This window comes from Olea europaea, chromosome 2 (assembly GCF_002742605.1).
Source record: "Olea europaea var. sylvestris chromosome 2, O_europaea_v1, whole genome shotgun sequence".
Taxonomy (NCBI): Eukaryota; Viridiplantae; Streptophyta; class Magnoliopsida; order Lamiales; family Oleaceae; genus Olea; species Olea europaea.
In genome coordinates, this window is record NC_036238.1 from 1,744,633 (window position 1) to 1,751,164 (window position 6,532).

Here is a 6,532-nt window from a genome sequence, read left to right on the forward strand (position 1 = left end):
GTCATGTTGTATTTCTTGAGCACATTCCGTTCTTTTCTATTCCTGATAATACTTATGACTTGACTAAAACTAATCTTATTCGTATCGATCAATTTTCTAATGATATTGACAGACCGCCTTCCCATACCCCATGTACTGTTGATTCTTCATGCCCTACAGGTACACATGCACCAGCTCATGATACTCCTCCTGATTATATGGCTTCCCAAGCACCATTTGAGATTGTCGATCCAGCTCGTGCTCCCCCTATTCGTCGACATCCTGAATGTATTCGTAAGTCCACTCAGTTACCTGATTTTGCTTATTCATGTTATTCTAAATCATTTTGTTGTTTTCTAACCTCTATTCATAAGCTATCTGAACCCACTTCCTATAAAGAAGCTATTCTGGATCCTCTTTGACAACAGGCTATGGCTGATGAACTTTCTGCTCTACATAAGACAGACACTTGGGACTTAGTTGCATTGCCTCCAGGTAAACATGCTATTGGTTCTCGTTGGGTTTATAAGATTAAAACCAAATCTGATGGTTCAGTTGAGCGTTACAAGGCTAGATTGGTTGTTAAGGGTTTTACTCAACAGTATGGTCTGGATTATGAAGAAACTTTTGCTCCTATTGCCAAGATGACCACTGTTCGTACACTTATTGCCGTTGCATCTGTTCGTCAATGGAGTCTTTCTCAATTGGATGTCAAAAATGCATTTTTAAATGGAAATCTTCAAGAGGAGGTTTACATGGTTCCTCCTCCTGGTCTTTCTCATTCTCCTAGATTTGTTTGCAAGCTCAAGAAGGCACTTTATAGCCTCAAACAAGCATCTCGTGCCTGGTTTGAGAAATTTTCCACTGTTGTTACCTCTCTTGGCTTTACATCCAGTCATCATGACTCAGCTCTATTCTTTAGAAGCACTTCTGCTGGTCGCATTCTATTATTATTATTATATGTTGATGATATGATTATCACTAGTAATGATGATGATGGAATTGCAAGTTTGAAATCAGAATTGGCTCGTCGTTTTGAAATGAAGGACTTAGGTGCATTATCTTATTTTTTGGGGATCGAAGTTGCTTTTTCTCCTAGAGGTTATCTTCTGTCTCAGTCCAAATATACTATGGATGTTATTGAGCGTGCCCGTCTTACTGATACTAAAACTGTTGATACTCCTCTTGAGTCCAACACTCGATATTCATCCTCTGACGGTGTACTATTGCCTGATCCCACTTTGTATCGCACTATTGTTGGATGTCTGGTCTATCTTATCATTACACGTCCCGATATTGCTTATGCTGTTCACATTGTTAGTCAGTTTGTTTCAGCTCCTACTACGGTTAACTGGGCAGCAGTTGCTCATATTTTGCGTTATCTCTGTGGTACATGTTTTCAAAGTCTTTTGTTTTCGTTGACCTCATCTTTAGTACTCCGTGTCTACTCTGATGCTGATTGGGCCAGTAACCCCACTGATCGCAAGTCCACTACTAGCTTTTGTATATTTTTGGGTGATTCTCTTATCTCTTGGAAAAGTAAGAAGCAGACTGTTGTTTCTCGTTCTTCTACGGAGGCAGAGTATCGAGCTATGGCATCCACTACCACTGAGATTGTGTGGTTGCGATGGTTACTTGGAGACATGGGTGTTCCTTATTCTTCTCCAACCTCTATGTATTATGATAATACCAGTGCTATTCAGATCTCTCACAACTCCACATTCCATGAACGTACAAAGCATATTGAGATTAATTGTCATCATTTGCATACTGACACCATTTCCCAACCTTTTGTTTCTTCATCATTGCAACTTGCTGACTTCTTCACTAAATCTCATCCAGTTCATTGTTTTTGCTTCTTACATGACAAACTCTTGCTGCTTCTTGCTTCAGCATCATGAGTTTGAGGGGGGATGATANTCAATTGTTTTTCTCTTCTTCTTTCTCCTTCTTTGATTCTCTATATGTGATTGATTCTATAGATTAGATTATATGTTATCAGTCTGGACCCTAAAGAAAACAAAAGGGTTCCCTGAAATCAGGGGTGGACCCAAAAATATCTTTCTGTGCAGGCAAAATTTAATCAAGGTCGAATTTTGACCTTTCGAAGCCAAAGACGAATTTTAAATTTGGGCCCTTAAATTATATATCGTATGTAATATGCATTCAATTTTTTCTTAACTAAACTATAAAATCAAATGTCAATAAAACAATATGTCTGCACTGGACTCAAAGTTGATGCGTGATTGAAATAGGAATGAGAGAAACAGGAATGAGAAAACCATTACACAACATTTCCATTCCCTTCTCTTGCAACCTTTAAAGTCCATCCCTTTTCTCTCTATGTCTCATTTAAAAGTTCAGTGCTGGCAACTGGACTTAAGGTAGGTTCGCACCTGCCTAAAATGAGGACCATAATCACATGAATATATTTTGGGCATTTCTTATTGAATTGAATTGTGTGAATAGAGCATTAATGATTTTAACAATTTTTTCTATAATATTGTACATTACTACACAAATAATACTATTCGTAAGTACTGCTTATAAATAGCAGTCTATGTGATTGTGCCACATTAGATATTGATTAGCAGCATTGTTGATAAATAACATTATTATTTCTTATAGTTCACACTAGTAAACAAGCCAAAAGCTAGATATAGTGAAAATTATAACTTGGATCCTTAAACCTATTAAAAATGTAGCAAGTAGGTCTTTGATTTTTTTTAATTTTTTTTAATTTTTTATTTTTTCACACATGTATTTAGGACTAGAAAAAATCAACTTAAATCGTTCGAACCGATTGACCCAATTCAACCAGGTCGATTTGGGTTTGACAATCAAATTTTAGGTTGGGCTAGGATGGGTTGCGGCTTATCCATTAAAAATCGATCAACCAAACCCAACCCAACTCGGCCTAGTTAATAAAAAATATTAAAAATATAAAATGTATTTACAAAATCTAATGAATCCCTAAAATCGATTCAAAATTTCGGTCTTCTCTCTTCTTGACTCTTGGCACCCACCTTCTACAAATCCACCCCTACATTCTCGTCGCTGTTTTCTATCGATACATGAAGGACTACTGTCTTGTCTCAGTCCTTTACTTTTCACAAATTTCGCCAACGTATGACACATTTTGATGCCATTTTATTTGGAGTCAACCTCAGCAACCACGTACTAACAAACTTCTCACTCAACTTTGGTTATAGTTACTTGATAATTGAAAATTATAATATTCATAGATAGGCTAGATCGTTCCTTTCAACTTTGGATTTAGCTACTTATCATGCAAGAATAAACATATAAGAAAAGATTGAAGGACATCATTAGGTTTGAAGGAAAAAAGAGAAAATAATTAATATTCTTGAACTAAAAATCTCCTTCTTTTAAGTCAAATATTCAAAATCCTAGTTTTATGATTTTTATCTTTGTTTTTTCGATTTTTTCTCTTATATTTCTCTCTTTTAATCTATACATTGTAACCTCTTTTATGACCTGATTGACATATGTTTATAGGGGTGGATGACTTTTGGGAGCTGCATTTAAAAAATGAGTTAATATGGATAGAGAAAAGTCAAAAAAATTAAAAATAAAATAATAGGTGCACCAGATTGGATAGCGGCACTCAAATTACAGCTAGACTGTGGAGACTGGTAAAAAGTCCAAACCGAGATCCAGGCACGATCTGCAATTTGCGATTGATCGCCCTCAACTTGGAACTTTTCTGAAGGTTGCAATGTTTATCTGCCCTTCATATTCCAACCAAGATTCCTATCCTAATTTATCCCACGAATGGCCGTGCCTTCAACCTAACTCCCAGATCCTCCAACAAGATGCCCATCTTGTTCTTAAATAGTTAAGCATTATAGACCTCTTCCATAATGAGAGTATCCCGACTATAGAAAATAGAATCTCTAAAAATCACATATGAAGGCGGTAGCGAACACGACAACGTTGAAGTCAAGTCCTCATCGACATACTTAACTTTCAATATCTCCAAATCGACCACAATTTCTTTGAACATAGTTAAGTGATTATCCAATGACGTACCTTCAGACATCTAGTGAAAATACAAGAGCTATTTCAAGTGTAACTTGCTGGTCAAGGTCTTTGTCATACAAAGTTGCTCNGTACCTTCAGACATCTAGTGAAAATACAAGAGCTATTTCAAGTGTAACTTGCTGGTCAAGGTCTTTGTCATACAAAGTTGCTCCAACTTCAACAACAATGCAACAACACTTTTCTCTTTTAGAATATCTTGAAGAATTTGATTTGATAGATGTAGATAAATTTGAGATTGGGTTTTTCGATTCCTACGCTACTTTTCATCCCATGTCTAGAATGAAGGCATTTTATCAAAATCAAGCAAAGCTTCCTCCAAATCTATCTATGAGAACTGCTCTCATCTTCACTTGCCATAAAGTAAATCTAGTGCTTAGATCCAATAATGGAACATCATATTTAATTGTTGCCATGCGAATAATCAACCTTGCTTTGATGCGACTTGCTATGAATTGAGCACAAGATGACATCAAAATTTATGTGAAAATCCAAGATAGAAAAAACTATAGGCAGAAAAGGAGAAATTCATTATAATCAATAGTACTTGTGTTTACATCTTAATACTCTCAACCAAGATCTAAACCTTCTAATATATATGAATGTTATGGGAACGATACAAAACGTGTCTTATATAAATAAAACCTCTAGAAATCAAGTTATAGATGAATAGGAGTAAAAAATACATCAAAATACGAAATAGTCCTAAACTGGATAATCCTATCACTTGAGTGACAAGCGAAAGGTAGGTGAGCGAAGCTCCACGGCTCGAGCGTCAGGCGAGCGACATATCTCTGTAGAAAATATGCAAATGTTGCTCGAGCATTCAGCCAACGGTATGCTAGCAAAAATGCAATGACTTTTGTTCTCTTCAAAGCCGCTTCAACTAAAACTCTTACACTCATTAGAATTTGAGTCAGTCTATTACAACAAATTGTTAACAAGTCAGACTTTTGTTCAATTAAATAACATGAAATGAAACGTTATTTGAGTTGGTCCTGAGGCATCTGTGGAGGATTCGCCATCAAGAGAGGGAAGAGTTTACTTCGAGGACTTTCTAGCCTGTAGGCTTTATCAAAAGTATACGTGGTTCAAATTTGTTATTTAGGATTATATAGTACTCGCCCCCGTTTGGATTCCATTACATTATATTTCATTTTTCTCTCTCCTATTTGCAACCACACAATCTTTCATAAAATAATATTACACGTAAATCGAAAATTTTTACTTCTTTTTCAACCACTCATTATTTAAAAAAAAAAACAACTATTCCACTCATTTTTTCTTAAAAAAATGAGTGGCAAATGGGGGCCTAATATAATATTTTCATGTACAGGGAGTTGAATACGTTAGACGGGATGAAAAAATAACTTAAAAATTCGGTGTATATATTTTTTCTTCCAACGTGTTAAACATCTTATTTAAGTTTAATTACTTTCACATCATCGAAAAAGTAACGTGTATTTTGTTTGAGTTTTAGAAATTTGAGGTATAAATGTAGAACTCTATAATTTAGGACTTGTATTCTCAAAATTTCTGTCAAATCACTTAATTTTTGTAATTGTGAAACATTCATTGAACACAGCCTTAGATTGGAAATCACATCATAGAGGTTTCAAGAAAAGGAAGGGGGGAAAAAAACAAATTACATCATAGAAATCACACTTTTTTTCTTTTTTCCATAAGTTTGTGAACATGAAACATTCATTGAACATGCCCTTGGATTTCTTAGACGTTTCAAGAAGATAATAATTTTGGGGGGGGGGGGGGGGGGGGGGGGGGGGGGGAAGAGTGGATGAAATAACGTCATAGAAATCTCACTTTTTCTTTCTTTCTTTCAAAATGAAAATACTTTGAAAAGACTCCAATGATATTCAAATGACAAGAAAAGATTGAGGGTGACGAGGGGAGCAAATTAGTTAGGAGATCTTTGGCATTTTTCCTCTTTTTAGCAAGTTTTTCAATTGAAATTCGTTCATTGACTTGTTGGAATATTGTGGAATCTATTATACCCATAAATTATGTGGTATACACGTGACAAAGGAAGATCCACATTGATCGACCTGACATCGGCTATTGAATTGATTGGACTCATTTAAGTAAACAATTGCATATGGAGCTCAGCCCATCTCACTAAATCACTTGACCCATTTATATTCTAAGGTATTTTTCTAATTCTAATCAAATTTCCTCCCCCTCTCTTGTATTCATATTTGTCTTGTCTGGCTGTTGATTTGATCGTTGGAGTGTAAACGGTGGCTGAACCTTTTTCTCGACCATTGACCTTTGCCTTCTAACGGGGTACTCAGTATGCAAGTCATGTCTACATGGAGGGGACGTGATCGGATTCTGTTAGCACAATTTTTGGAGGGTCAACAGAATCCTCACCTGAGATTAAATCCGTTCTCTTTATTTCTTAATCTCTATGATTGTCTTACCAATAAAAATTAAACACGTGATTATAAATATACAATGTTAAAATTTTAGCAGG